Here is a 15840-nt window from a genome sequence, read left to right as displayed (position 1 = left end):
TTTTTTTTTTTTTTCCTGGGACGTTTGTAGTTTATTTCAATGTGCATGTGACCATGTGCTTAATGGAAATTAAGCAGATTTGGCTTGTGTCGCCAACCTAAAAATAAATGATGTAAGGAATATTTGATTTCTAGAAGTGTTTTTGTTTTGCATCCCATAGATGATGTTCTTGCAATTAGGGCTGCAAGGCTGGTATTCTGCAAAGAGGAAGTACAGTGGGGGAAAGTGCATGGCAGTCGGGAAAGACAATTAGACAGTGTTCTTTGTTTCTTTAATAAATTATTCTTATTAATTACAGTCAGTTTGTGCTAAGGCATTTTTCAAGCCTTGTTTAGAAGTCAGCTCCCATTCACAAGAAGATTGTGCCAGAAGCTGTGTTCTTCTCATGCACTGTTGTTTTACCCAGTCGTGAAATGTATTGAGCAGATTGACTTGTGGATGTCTCTGCAAGGCTTGTTTTTCTTTTTGCAATGCCCTGATGCCCGTTGTTAACACGTGCCCTGCCTTGTACACAACAGGTGTTTGTTCGGTAGTTATTTTATGGGACTTAGAGTGAGAAAAAAATGTTTCCTATCTAGCCAGCCACTGTGAGAACCAGTTGCCTAAAAGGAAGAACCTACCTAGTACCTGAACAGGTGTAAATGGGTGTTTCCTCATGACCCTCCCCAAGCTGTTGTATTTAAAAAGGAGGGGAGGGGGACTCAGTTTAGTGCCATGAAATTTACAATTCAGTTGTAATAATCTAAGATTATTGGGAGAGTGCAAAGGGCAGTGGGAGCTTTTTAGTGGTTTGGCCTTGATGCTTAAAGCTGCTCAGTTGTAGGGTTAAATTAGTTCCTTCAATCTGAGTACTTAAAGTAACTAAATCGTAAACAAAATTTATATTAGATTCTGACAACTAATAATCTATATAAATTATATTAAAGTATCTGGGCAAAAATTTAATTAAAGACAGAAGTACTGTCAAGCCCTGTAAATATCTTGACAGGTCTACTCAAATGGAACTGATATCACGAAATATTTACATATGTCTGGTGTGTTCGGGAACATCTCAGCAGTGCCTGTGCGAAGCTAATTGCACTTTCCTTCCAAATCACATTTTTAATAAAATAGTTTTTTAAAAAAGGGAATATGAATACATACACAGTTGTGTTCCAGTATTCTGTTTACTATTTACTTCTCTATACTCAGAATCATGTTGTGATGAGTGTATTTCATCAAACTGCTGCTAATTCAGATAAATAGCTGAAATGGGATCATTGAATAGAAAGCTCATGTCATTCTGTTTGATTTCAACCGTTTGAAGATATCAGAGGCTAGCATGTTACAGGACAATTTACTGAGGGAAAAATGGATCTGAATGTGGGATTATTGGGCCCTGTTTATGTTCAGTAGAATAGATTTGCTTAAGATAGTACAAAGATCTTCTCCAAGTTTTATGTTTGGACGTATATTTATTTTAATTCCTTGTAAGTCAGGTGGACATCCACATTTTGCCAGATGCTCTGATTTTAGCTAATTTTGTGGTTCACTTTGTTTACTAGGACACTGAAGAATATTTCTGGCATCAGACTGAATTTCCGAAGTGTCCTTTCCCCCTCCCAGCTGTGCAATTGAGTCATAATGTGACTTTCTCTGCTCCAGGTTCCCTGCTTTTGAATTAGGGGTAGTATTTAACATATGTTCTTTGAGCCTAGGGATCCAAGGATACAGGGCTTTGTTATCACTCACATTTTTAAAAGATGTTCTTGGTGCTCTCAGGACAGTGACCGCAGCTTTTGTGGGGGAGGATGTGATGTGAGTTTTGCTTGAGTGGCCTCTGCGCTGGTGCCTACCTCCTGATGACCAGCGGCACTGGTGGCTTCCCCTTCTGGTGGTGAGCACAGACATGGAAGTGGATGCTCATGTCTGAAGTGGAGGGACGTTGTTGGTCCTAATTCAGCCTGGTTCAAAGTGAGGTCCTTGCTCACCTGCATCTGTATCTCTGTGTGTGTGTGTGTGTGTGTGTGTGTGTGTGTGTGTGTAGGTTATTAAAATACAGATCCTTGAGTCAGGATTTTTGCTGACTGACATGGTAACGTACATTTGTAACAAACTTCCCTTGATGATTCTGATGCATACTAGAGACCTGTGAATTAAGTGATTTATTCTGCCAGATTTCTGGAACTGAAATCTCTATCTTCACTTGGATTTTACTGATTATTTCTTTGTTTTTATCTTTAGGCCCATCCCGTGTTATTTTTTAATATATTTGGATTTTGATTACGAATGAAAAACGGTGGTTTTTAACCAAGCACGAGTATTGGAATCACAGCAGAGCTGTTGTTCCCAACACAGACACAGTTGCACGACTCCTGGATGTGCCATATCTGGGGTGGGGCCAGCATCTGTGTTTTTAAATAGCATCCCACATGGTTCTGATGCCCACCAAAGTCGGAAAACTGGACCCGTCAATTATCAGAGTTAGAGGAAAGCCTGCAACCCGTTTTAAGGGTTTAATTGAGTTGGTTGGCCATTGTGAAACTTAAGAGAGGAAAACAGGGCTCCTTTTTCAGGAGGTCACAAAAAGAAACCTTAGAGACTTAGAGAAACAGAGGCAGAACAAGAGCCTCACAGTTCAATAAAGGGATAGGAACAACCTGGAACATTGGTGTTTTTCACCAAATGTCAGTATCAGATAATTTCCTTTTGAATTTTGTCTTGCCTGCATCCATGTTTCCCAATGGATGTTGTCATGCTGTAGCTACCAATTAGTGTCAGATGGCTCTCTAGAATTTTTTTTTCTGAGTATTCCATCTTAATTTTAAAATCATAACTGTTTGCTCTTTTAGATTAACCCTGCTGGCAGAAGTGTTTTGGTTTTCCCGAGCATCTTGGGAAATTCTCTATCGTATGTGATGGGGCATGCACGAATATTGATGGAAATGGCCTAGCCAACGATGCCACACAAATAAAGAAACCGGAATCCTAAGAAGAAGGCATCCTACAAGATTATGAAATAAAGGAAGATAAAATGCTAAGGAGGCTTGTTTAAATATTCAGGGCTTCAACTAAAGATCTAACCACTAAGATCAAAAGAGTTATTTAAGTAAAAGTTGTTCAGACATTTTTTCATCTGTATTAATAATGTGCCTTTTGAAGTTACCTGATAATAATGTGTCCAGAATGCCCACACCTAATTTTTAATTTCCATTTTGACTTTGGGTGTGGCTTTATTTTAATAGCTGCCAAAAAGTTGGCAATTGTTTTTATGTTTAGAACTTCAAGTTAGCTTTGTCTGTAGGTTTAGGTAGCATTGGGGGTATACCTCTAATAAAAACTTTCAAAATTACCATTCTGACCCTGAGGCACTTAAAAAAAACTCTCAAGGGCCAAATTTTAAAAGTAGAGAGTGTCTACCACTGCACAAAGAATCTCTATGAAAGATGAAACGTGGAGCTGATTGAAAGAATAGAGGGCGCAATGGTAGATGACACATAGTTACCACTGTCGCTGGTAATCTACAGCTTGATGTGAAATCATTCCGCCTTGTTTGTTGAAACGTTAATCATTTCATTAAGAAAGGTTAAGTAATTAACTGATACTTCATTAGGGAATCAATGACAGACCTTTTTTTAGTGATGTATGATAGACATTTTCTAATAGAAAGTTTGCCCCATTTAATTATTTGGAAAGAAGCTAGTTGAGCCTTGGGAAGGAGGGGTGGGGCATCTTCAGATAACATCGCTGTCCATAAGCAACTTTAAATAATTTTGGAGAAAATGGTCTATTAGAATAGAAAATCGTTCAGTCCCCAGTTTTCTTTTATGGGCTCTATCAGGCATGTTGTTGCAGACCTGCTGTTGTTTTGCATGCCTTCTCTGGGTTTAAGGAGGGTTCAGCTGCTTAAATGTGTTCGTCTTATTTTCTAAATAATGGCTTTTGTTGCAGTGTGATGCATGTTGACAGTAAACGTGCAGCCGTAACTTTGGTAAGCTTACAACAAATTCTTATACTTGTAGAAGCAAGTTATCCTCCTTGCTGCTGACTTGGGGTGCTTCTCCCTTTTGTCTTGCTATCCTTATGGCAATTGCAGCAAAAGGTTTAAGTCTTCTGGGATGAGGATGGGGTGGCAGTGGGGGTGGAGGGACTCTCCACCTGGCGAAAGTTCACCTTTTCTGATACCTCTTTGTCCTGAAATCACACCCAAGGTATGCTTCTTGCATATTTTTCCGTGTGTGTATTTATGTCAACTCAAAAAAGTACTTAAGAGAGAAATCTCATTTCTGTGTTTGCTTTTATTTTGCTTGAGAAGCAGGACAGTCACATTTACTAAATACAGAGTATCTCTTTGTTAGAAGTGACTTTCCTACAGCAGACTCCTGAGGTTAAAGAATTCTTTAAATATAAGGTAATCCTAAGAACTTTTGAAAAGCGGTGGAAATAGATTTTATATTGGGTTGCTGGGTTTTTCAGTATTTGTAACCAGTGCCCGAATTATTGAATAGAGTGTGATGCCTTGGCCTCAAGCACTTTGTTACGTGAGTTGAGAACAACTCAACTTTCCTTTTTAAAGAAAGAAATCAGGCTGATATTTACAAAGATATTTATCTTAAAACTGTGTGCTTACGTTTCCATTTTCATTGTGAGATATGTAAGGCACAAAAAAGGAACAAAGAATAAATCAGTGAGCACCCATGTACCTGTAGCTCAGCTTAAGAAAGAAGATGCTGCTGGTTCAGGTAGGAGAGGCTCCTGGAATATCCCATCCTCATCTTACTTCTGTCTTTCTTTCCTAGAGGTTACTTGACCACTGTTTTGCAGCTGGGTGGTTTTCATCTCGTGTAGTTCTTTGTATTTTTAATGTGTATGCATGTACAGGATTCCTCAAAATACAGGATTTTGTTTTGCATGTTCAAGATTTGTTCCGATACCATCCTACTATATGTGTTCTTTAGTAACTTGCTTTTGTAAAAAAAATCAATAGTTAAATTCATCCATGTGGATACATGTAGCTATAGCTTATTGATTTTCCATGTGAACATTTTGAAATACTGGATATTAATTCAAGACAAGTTCTTTAAATTTGAGCCTAAAACCCAGCAGCACTCTGTACATTGAAAATTTCAGATTCATAAGAAACCATCAGTCCTGACTGGAACTTCCTAATTTGTTCATTTGCCTGTGTTTTGGGGGAAAAAACTTTAAAACCTCAACCATTTATCAAGGAATTTGATTAAAAAAATAATCTATCAAGTGGCTGATCTCTTACATTAAGGAAAAAAACAGGCAAAGCATTCATTTGAAGGAGCCTAGCCATTTTCTCTTTCTTATTTAAAGACTTGGCTTAGAACTTAACAGTTACATATGCAGGGTAGCGAGTTAAAAAGCCATGTTTAATTAACAGGCGCTTTATACTTCTGTATCCTTGTTATGATATAGCACCTTGTTCTTCAGTGTAGAAAGTGATTTCTGCATATTTTAAAGGACTGGCATCTTTATGGTAAGAAAGCCATATAAATAAAGATATACTTAGATGAAAATCGGAACATGTTTTTAAAATAGTGTGTGTCTACTTTCATCTCTGTTATCAAACTTGCTGCATAAGCCAGAGTTGATGCTCTGTGATTATGCTAATGACCAAAAGAATCGATGATGCGAGACTAGATGAAATCCATGGTATAATCGGGGAAAGTTATCAGTTTTTTTGTCATTAAGTATTAGTGATAAATAATACACTGTTCATTTTGAGTAGATAGAACATATTTAATTCTGATGTACAGAGTTTCAATTTAGTCAGGCTCATTGCTGAGTAAAATGATCATCTTTTGTAATTTAAGAGGAAAGAGAAAAGACATTTTTGTCAGCCTGGCTAACTGACTCGGGCCATCTAGAAATGTTTACCTTGACCAGCCAGGGAAGATTGGAAAAACTTAATTTTTTTTCCTCCTAGACAACTTGGTTATTTGTACTGACATTTTATTAAGAATATCAGATACTCAGTAAATAGCATAAATGACCAGAGATGTTAAACAAAATGAGTGTGAAGGTAGACTGTTTCCCTGAAGAATGGGGAAAATGATAACAAAGGGGCAATGTTTGGATAACGCTCTTTTTTAAATGACTGGTCTGCGTTAACCAGGGACTATCAGAATCGGTATCACCCATTAGACAGCAGTTTTAATTTTTTTTTAATTGAGTTTTTCATATCAAATAAGATCATACTTAGTAATGGTTTAAAGAGAAGTAATACTTGTAACTTAGCATCTTTTCCTGGGTTGCTAAAACCTTAAGGGAAAAACAACTGATTCTACCTTCCTTGTCAACAAAGCATTTCTAACACATTTCTCTGTAACAGACATTTCTCCGTGGATAGAGTTTAGCAGTTTTACTACTGTAGGACAGTACCTAGTGAGAAGAGAGAAAATAATAGATTAATTAGCATTGTTTTGTAGGACTTGAAAAGTGATTGAAGTCTACGAGAGAAAAGTGATTGAAGTCTACGAGAGAAGGAAATCAGATTGATGTTATTTTTAAAAAATGCATTACAAAAATGATTCTCTTCACAGCAAAGGCTCCTACCCAGGCTGGGGCCAGCTGTGCTCTGCCATTTCCCTGCCACAGCCTTGTCCATCCACGTTGGCTCTTACCAGCAGTACCATCTGCTGCTCCAGCAGTGGCCTTCTCTATGGTAAGGCAGGCCAATTGGGTCAAATCTTGTGATCTGGCAGATGTCCACTGAGAGCTAAGATCGGGCCAGGCTCATTTTTATGTGTGTCCAAAGCCAAGATTTCAACTTGGTGAAAGGCTGTGGAATTTATTTCCCCAAGTGTTGCCCAAACTCTGTTCTTTTCTTCAACTGCCTCCTTGGGCTGAGATGATTGCTTAATGCTCTTAATTATGCCGGATCCCTCTGTATTTTCGAATACCTGTGGGTAATTCAGATCATGGGTGGTCACAGAGGCTGGCTCAACGAACAGCTTCCCTTTCTGAATGGGAAAATCCCAGGGAGTCGGACCATGGACTGTGTGTCAGGGAGCTGAGTGGAGGCTGAAAGAGGATGGAACGCTTCCCTTGAACTTGAACTGGCATTGTTTTGCATCCAAGTGTCCTTCACCCTTGGATTGGGGAGAGTCTTACAATGAATAACTCAGAAAAAAATGTTTTAAAAATATTCCTAGATTGTAAGATATCTATAGCCCTTATCCATAGCCATATCTTAAAAAAAAAAAAAAAAAAAAGGAAAGAAAACAGGAAACAAAGTGTTTCTTTACCCAGGCCAAGTGAGCACTAAAGTTTCCTGTAAGAATGAGGAGGCAGTGGGGGCCACTTTGCTTTCGAGACTTGTAGTATTAATGGAAGAACTTCTGGGACTCCCCTGACCCCTCAGGTAGGGACTTGTCAGAGCTCCAGAAGACCTAAGGGACAATTAGAGCCGAGTCACGCGTTTGTCCGTGAGGGGAATGGGGTTGAAAGTGGAGACTGATTTTTCACTGAGTCACATAGCCATTGGGATCATAATGATTTCCATAACCATATTTACATATACTTGTGAATGCAGATATCTACATTGGCACATATATGTGAGTGTATCTCTTTGTGTGTGTGTATATATATATATGAATATACTATTCATATTTAAAAAGATAAAATATATACATAATGTTCCTTATACTGTTTTGTTACATGCTGCTCTTTCACTCTGTAGCAGAGTATTTTCCAGTATAATACAACTGTCTTCTGTATGATTGTTAATAACTACTTGCTCTTCCATTGTATGCATTTATATTTGGTTTTCCTTCTTTCTTTGAGGGCAGCACTGTAAGGACCAAATGGTCTCTGCATTTGTAATTTACATTACATGAGATGGGAATAAGGACATCATGGGCCTGTGGCGTTGCGAATGTTTTCTGTGGATATGTGTGCTATATGTCCGCATGCACTTGTGTACACATGTGCATATTTGGTATCTGGAACTGCTTTTTTATAAGTAGTTCAGACTCTCACAGCTCCTTGAGTTTAAAAATGCATCCTGTCCCTTCATACCCCCATTTCTGCCCATTAGTGACATCTGTGTCTTGCTTTTTCTTGAGCTCTGACAGTCATACTTAACACATTTTGGTTTGCAGCTTGGAGCATGTATTAGGGATGAAGTGAAAAAAAATGCTATTCTCTGCATTAAATATAAATTTTTGAGAAACTAGGACAACCAGGTCTCATAGAGTGTAAATAGCCCATGAAACAAGTTGCCTGTAAAAATGTAGTATAAAAATCCAAGTCTTATGAGGCATTTGAAAATTCAGAGAACAGGCTGGGCACAGTGGCTCACGCCTGTAATCCTAGCACTTTGGCAGGCCAAGGTGGGTGGGTCATCTGAGGTCAGGAGTTCGAGACCAGCCTGGCCAACATGGCGAAACCCCATCTCTACTAAAAATACAAAAATTAGCTGGGCGTGGTGGCTCATGCCTGTAATCCCAGCTACTTGGGAAGCTGAGGCAGGAGAATTGCTTGAACCCGGGAGGCAGAGGTTGCGGTGAGCTGAGATCATGCCACTTTATTCCAGCTTGGGTGACAGAGCAGGACTGTCTCAGAAAAAAAAAAAAAAAAAAAAAAATTCAGAGAACAAACAAAAAGCAGAGGACCAGCTGTGTAATCTGCTGGCCCATTGAAAAATTAAAATTTGGGGTCCCTATTTAAAAAGTAGTAGGCATTTCAAGTAGGTGACGGCAGAGCATTAAACCAAGGGTGGGACTCTTCTGAACTTGGGGCTTTTCTGAATGTGGGGGCCTGTGGGACTGCACAGATCACATGTCCATGAAACCAGCTCTGCCTGAGATTCAGAAACTGTCTTGAAGGGCTTTATTTCTCTGCAGCAAGGGTTCTTCCTCTGTAGAACAGTAGGACCAGGTTGGGACAGGCATAGCAGCCTGAGGCCCTCCTGTACAGCTTGCACTCATCCATCTCAGTGTACTCTATTGCTGAATCCAAACTGGGTTCAAATTCCTCAGGAAGCACGTACCTTCTCCTGGATATGCATTGAGTGCAACATCTTAGCCATTTCCACGACTGGGTATTCTCTGCGGGCTTTCTGCAAGGTCCCATAAGGGAGGTGAATCCTGTTTCTTTCCTTCCCTCCCCTCCCCTTCCCTTCCTTTTCTTCCTTTTCTTCCTTTTCTTTCCTTCCTTCCTTCCTTCCTTCCTTCCTTCCTTCCTTCCTTCCTTCCTTCCTTCCTTCCTTCCTTCCTTCCTTTCTCTCTCCTCCCTCTCTCCCTCCCTCCCTTCCTTCCTTCCTTTTTCCCTCCTTTCCTTCCTTTCTTTCATTTTCTTTCTTTTCTTCTATAGCCCTTCTCCCAGGATTTTACCATTTTGACTGTATCTTCCATCTCAGTCACCTTCCTTGCCCTTCTTCATTGTCACCTGCTTCATTCCGGAAGAGGCCTTTAGGGCCTACAACCTGAAGGCAGCCTCAGGAAAGAATGTCCACTCTTTTCTTCCTTTTATCCCAAAGTGTTAGTTGTTAAATAAGGAGATTCTTTCTGGAAGTGCACTGTTTGTTTCACTGCTTTCAGGAATTGCAAGCTAATCAGGCCCCATCAAGTAGAGATGTGGTTGACCAAAGCCTTACAGAATGCAAAAGTCATTTTATGGACATGTGGTACGGCTGCATTGGACAGTTGGGGCTCCCTCATTGATGAAGCTAACATGAGCTTCTCTGAGGGTATAAGTCCAACTGGTTTGAAGCCAAGAATGGGTTTTTTGGTAGTACCAAATTTTAGAATCTTAAGATAATTAGATCATTCTGGAATGTTTTCACCTCAGACTAAGTAGCTTGCGTTCTCTCCTGTAATATGCACTGCTTATCTGCCACTTAGTAGCTTTGGCATCCTGAGCAAATGACGGAGTCTGTGCGTTTTGGTTTATCTTGGTGGCAGTGATGGAGCCTGATGTTAGGATTGATGGGAGGCATAAGTGAGCAAATGTGTGCAAAGCCCCTAACAGTGTTGGCTCATGGTAAACACTTGATTCTTGGTGGCTGTTTATTAATCATGAGAACTGTTTCCGTTACCTGAAGTTATGTTTTGTGGAACAATGTATTGACAGTCCACTTTCTCATTTTTCTTTAGAGTGTTTAATGATGGAAATGGGGAAGGTTAAAAATCTTATCTCCCATGCTTTCTTGCTTTGTTCCCACTTTCCCCACATTGTTTGGGCCGTCAGCCCCTTTTCTCCTATCCTCTTCCTTCCAGCACGATAGCTCCTCCTCACACAATGGTGTGCAGCAGTTTTGAGGGGGCTGTGAATATTGGGAGGGGGTGCTTTGTGAGGTGAAGGAGAGACTGATTCTGAGAGCCCAGGGAGAAGATGCGTGTGTGTGTGTTTTAGGGAACAGCGTGTGATGAGATTATTAGGAGTACCCAGGGCCCAGGCTCAAGGAGACACTTCTCATGTCCCTGTGGCCTTTTGAAGCTGAAGATGACGAGAGCAGGTAGGCACTGGTGTCAGCCCACTGCCTTCAGGAGGATGCTCTTTCAGAATCAACGGAGGGCACAGTGCTTTTTCTCCAGAGAACAGCATTGACTTCCCCACACGTGGGTCTGGTACATAATAAGGAAAGAAAGGAAAAATAAGTTGAAGGAAGGAAAAATGAGTGATCCCCTGTTGGGCTTCTCTCCCTCCCAGTCATAGGTTTTGAACATCAGAGCATTCCTATCTATTTTCCAGATTGCCCGTTGAATTGCCTTTTCACAACAACCTTAATTTTCACACTACAGGGACTGGAAATGATACTTTAGTTGGGTCAGACGTTAGACTACACAAGGGTTTTATAGTCAGGTTTGGGATTTGAATGTGTTTACGTAGTCTGTCTGTATTATTTTTCCCTGGCAAAGTGTCTGGTGTTGGGTTCCTTGGGGAACGAGAACGTGGCTCAGGACAGCTCACCATTTGCAAGCCAGTTATTAACTTGTAATCCACTCACCGTTTTCAATGTCTCTATTTCCCCACCTCTGTCAGGGCAGTTGGAGAATAAACTGGCTGTGCGGCTTTGCAGGTTGGGAAGAGGGACCTCACATTTGCCAACTGTCACTCCCTACCGTGATCATAACCCCCGTGAGAGGCACATTCAGCCACATCTGCGCTGAGTGCATGTGGAGCGGCTCGGGCAGAATCTTTAACTGCTGTCATCGTGGTGGGTGAGAGGCGTGGATGTTCATATGACTGTGCGCTTTTGGGGGATTATACACAATAGCGTGGAGAATGAGGTTGTTTCATTGACCATCGTGGAAGTAACACGTGGATCTGTGTTCATTTATTGACTCATTCACTCGATGATTTATTTATTCCTCATTTGTTCACCTCTCCTCTCATTTGTGCCTTTATCGACCCCAGATGACGTCTGGGGCAGAAAGCATTGCTCCCTGATCACCCAACACCACCCCCTACCTTATTTTTGGACATCCTCAGTTGGACATTCTAATACAAACATCATTTAAACATCCAAACCCAACGTCATTATGCATAGAGATCTTTGTCAACAAGCTTATGAGATTCATCTGCTTCAACCTTTTATTTACTAAATAGGTGGCCGCCCAGGATCAAATGGGCCATCTTTATGCATAGTTACCATTTCTGCAACAAATGTGGCTTTTAGTTAATTTTGACTACCGAAAATATACCAGGTACCATACCAAGTATAAGCTGCCGCTTTTTCTTTCTAGCCTGAGCACTTAATTAAGACCTGACAGATTGATTTTTCCATTAGGCCAGAAGGCAGGTGTCGTCTTGAGTAATTCTTGATTTGAATTTCTTATTAAGAGTCTGTTTAGCTCCCCCGTCACTGCCACCAAATATGTGTATTTAGCAGAGACTCTCTCTCACCCAACGAGTTTTACACAACGAATTGGTAACAACCAAAATAAAATATCCTAACAATAAGGTCCTGTTTCAAAGGTACCAATAAGGAATGTTACCTTCCTGCTGCTGTGTGCCTGGCATCCCTGTAGAAGGCCCGCCCATGGGTTAGCGTGGTCTGGTAGTCTGAAGCCCATGGAGCCATCATTTCTCATCCTTTTGTAACCCTTAACACTGCAGTGTGGACAGACTGACGGAAGACATTGGTATCTTTATGGCCTCTAACTCCTGAGTGGATGATTTGATTTCTTTCGTTTTTCTTTTTTCTTTGAGACAAAGTCTTTCTCCGTCGGCCAGGCTGGAGTGCAGTAACGTGATCTCGGCTCACTGCAATCTCCGCCTCCCGGGTTCAAGAGATTCTCCTGCCTCTGAGACTACAGGCGTGTATCACTACACCCCACTAATTTTTATATTTTTAATAGAGACGGAATTTTGCTGTGTTGGCCAGTCTGGTCTTGAACTCCTGACCTCAGGTGATCCACCTACCTCAGCCTCCCAAAGTGCTGAGATTACAGGCATGAGCCACTGCCTGTAATCATTTGATTTCTTTTCTTTCTCTTTTCAATTTCCATCCTCCAAAAATGGTATGGAAATAACTTCCCCAAAATGATTGTTTGCCCGTCCATTGAAATATAAATTCCAACTTACAAATAATTTTTAAGAAAAGTCTGTAATTGACATTTAATTCCAGGGATAAAGAGTGTTGCTAATGTCAGCCTGCAACACTGGCCAAGGGTGTAACCAAATCCTCATTCAATGTGGTCACGTGTGTCAGTCACACTGCAACGTGGTAGTTACGGGCAGCGACTCAAGGTCGGCCAACCAGAGACTTTTAACACTTGTTGGGTGACTCAAAGCTTATTAACCTTTCTGATTTACCTTGATCTTCCATAAATGTGTGTGTATATTTGTGTGGGTTTAAAAGGACATAATAATAGAACTTACCTCATCCATTTGTTCTATGGATTAAATGAGATAATCCATGTGGAATGTGACACAGGGTGCCTGGCAAATACAGGAGCTTTATATATGTTAGCTTTTCTGATTATTACTATTCTATCTTTATTGGTTAAAAGTCACATTAAATAGCCAAGGCAGATAACGGATGAGAACTTTGCAAAGATTACGAAAAAACTGAAGGAAGCCTACCTCATATATATGGCATGAGCTTTGGAACATCAGGTTAATTACCTTTTTGTTACGTTTTGGGGTTTGTGTTGACTTGCTTTGGTTTTTGTCTGTTTGCTTTTGAATAAGGTCCTAAGATATAGTTTCGCTGGGTTTTTTATTTGCTTCTGAAATTAGTGCAGGTGCAAGTAACAGGAAGTGAAACCTTAAGTGGCCTGAGGGAACCTCATTCAAATGGTGCCAAGCAGGTATAATATACAAGCATTATCACCTTACTGATAATCTGGCATACTGTGGGTATTCACACGTGCCGTTTGGATTTCAGAGAGTGAAGTCATACGGCAGTTTGGCACCAACTTGCCCGGCTCCTTAGGAAAGGTGAGAGGGAGGAAAGCCCTCGTTTTTTGAGACGGTGTTAAAAACGTGGTTTTACTTGTCAAGTGGCACAGGATTGCAGTTGTCATTTAGTCACATTGTCTTTGACGTTCCACCTTGGGTGCGAGGAAAATATCTTTAATAAGTGAATTCACACCCTGTTTTTAGAGTTACAAAGTCTCCTCTGGGTTTGAGAACTATGTTACATTTTTCCTCATATTCTGAAATGTAGAAAAATTTAAATATTGAAGACCCAAGACTAGAATACCAAGTTTTCATGGCTGCAATACAAAGTTTTCCAAATGTTCAAATATTCTCTCAGCCCGGTGGTCATATCTACAGAAAGCGTTGTCTTTCAGACTTACTTTGGTTCTTTGTCCTGAAGGATTTAGAGAGAGCCCACAGTTACTTTGCCTTTGTGGTAGGTAAGGTGACTCCGTTCTCAGCCAATTGGCGATCTTTACCTGCAGTGATCCCTCAGACATGCATTGAGTTGAATAAATTTTGCCGAGCTTGGTCTGCCATCCTGGGGGCATTTCCATGTGCCCTTCTTTGTTGAACTCAGAAGTGGGTCAGATGTACAAGATGCCCATCTATGTCTTGCTTTTGGTAAGAGAGCATTTCAAATAACCTACTGCACCCCATAGAGCAGCGAGAGCTTTTGCATCTCTCCCCTAGGGCTCCACTGAGCCAGGATGTTGTTCCTTTTCCTTCACCTTGCTCTTCCCCAGCCACTGCCTGGCCACAGTCACACACACACACATACACACACCTCTCTGCAGTTTGCTCCCACTTCGCCTTGCATAACCAGCCTGGCTCTTCATTAATCTCTCCAACCTCGCCAGGCTCACGTTCTGTATTTTCCCAGAAAGGCACTAGCTGGGGGCACAATGCTTCTCTTCCCATTGCTCTTAAAGGAAGGGATGGGAACAGGGAGCAATTGCCTGAGTGGGAGGGAATACCAAATAAAATAGAGACAAAGGAATGGGCCCAGGAAGTCCAGATTATGTATCTGTGGGGCCCAGAAGTCATTGCTGAACTTCTTATTTGAGTAAGATCCAAGAAAGATCCAGTTCCACTAATAGAAAAACCAAACTATTTCATTCCTGACAAGTATCATCTCTGAAGCAGACCAAATAGGATTGAGCCTCAGTGTGGTCACTTAGTATTTGGGTGAGCTTGGGTCAATTTCTTAGCCTCAGTTTGCTCTTCTGTAAAATGGTTTTGTTGTTGATAATAGGAACCTGTTTGGATTGTTGCAAGGATGATTCACATGATGCCCAGTGTCTGGCATATCCTAAGCCCTCTGTAAAAAGTCAATAATATTAGCGCTTATGACTGTGTTGGTTAAAGGCAGTAGTTCATTGTGCCTAGTCAAGAATCCAGCCCAACACATAGTTCAGCGAATACTGAGCCAGAGTCTGGTTCACATCCGCAGCCTGGCCACTTACAAGCCACATGACCTTAGACAAGCTATTAACATTTCTGTGCTTCAGTTTTCTTACCCACAAAATGGTATGATAGCACCTGCTGCGTAAGGCTGGTGGTGAGGATTAGGTAAGTTAATGTATGTAATTTACTTGGAGCAGGGCAGAAGGCCTAGAACATAAGGAGCCCTCAATAAATCATAGGCACTACTGTGGTTGCCCTTATTATGCCCACAGTGATTATCATTGCTCCCTGTCCAGGCAGAAACAACCATTGGGAGGACTCATGTAGATTTCTTTCATATCCCTCCATTTCTTGACAGCTCGGAGGACAGAAGCCCAAGACTGAGAGTTGGTTGAAGAGTCTTGGTTTTAAACCCAAACTCCTATCATCAAGCCTCCATGCTTGGCCCTTTTTCCTTTTTGCCTAGGATGGAGACATATGGAAGTAGTTTGTAGTGGTCTAGAATCAGCCCTTGGCTTTGCAAGTAGAAGATGAAAAATGTTTACTTGCTGTTTGCTATACTTACTTGCATTTTCTTTCTTTCTTTCCACCTCCCCCAAAAGAAAGAAAAGAAGAAACTGAAGGTGGGAATGCATCTTTGGGATTTCCTAGGTTAGTGGAATAGTGAATGAAAATACTGTGCAAAGGAATATACTGGTGCTTGGTGATGTTTTGCATGGGATAGAATTTGATTTGCAGTGATTCTGTCTAGGATCACATATACGGGACTAGTCGGCAAATGCCAGCTCTGCAACCACCATGGCATTCAAAATGCTTAGTGAGTGCTAGCGCTGTTGTAATGTTTTATATGTGTGATTCATTCTATCCTGACAGCAACCTTACAAGGAAGAGACTTTCATCTCCATTTTATAGACGAGAAAACTGAGTTCCAGAGAGGTTAAGAGCTTGCTCAGTTACATAGTTCGGTCTTTTCCTATTTCATCTAGAATACTATAATCACAACAGGTCATAGTGACTAGGGACCTTGGTCATAGTCTGGTTCAGCTGGCTTTTTTT

General features: G+C 40.9%; 1 long non-coding RNA gene across 1 annotated transcript; it reads left to right on the top strand.

Moving 5' to 3' along the window:
* The first annotated feature begins 3011 nt into the window (after window positions 1-3011).
* Window positions 3012-7198, top strand: LOC105532889. Its single transcript, XR_001005057.1, has 2 exons — window positions 3012-3970; window positions 4639-7198. It is a non-coding gene; the product is annotated as an uncharacterized LOC105532889 (long non-coding RNA).
* Window positions 7199-15840: the final 8642 nt, after the last annotated feature.

The sequence above is a fragment of the Mandrillus leucophaeus genome, unplaced genomic scaffold (assembly GCF_000951045.1).
Source record: "Mandrillus leucophaeus isolate KB7577 unplaced genomic scaffold, Mleu.le_1.0 Scaffold121, whole genome shotgun sequence".
Taxonomy (NCBI): Eukaryota; Metazoa; Chordata; class Mammalia; order Primates; family Cercopithecidae; genus Mandrillus; species Mandrillus leucophaeus.
This window is presented reverse-complemented; position numbering and strand designations above follow the sequence as displayed.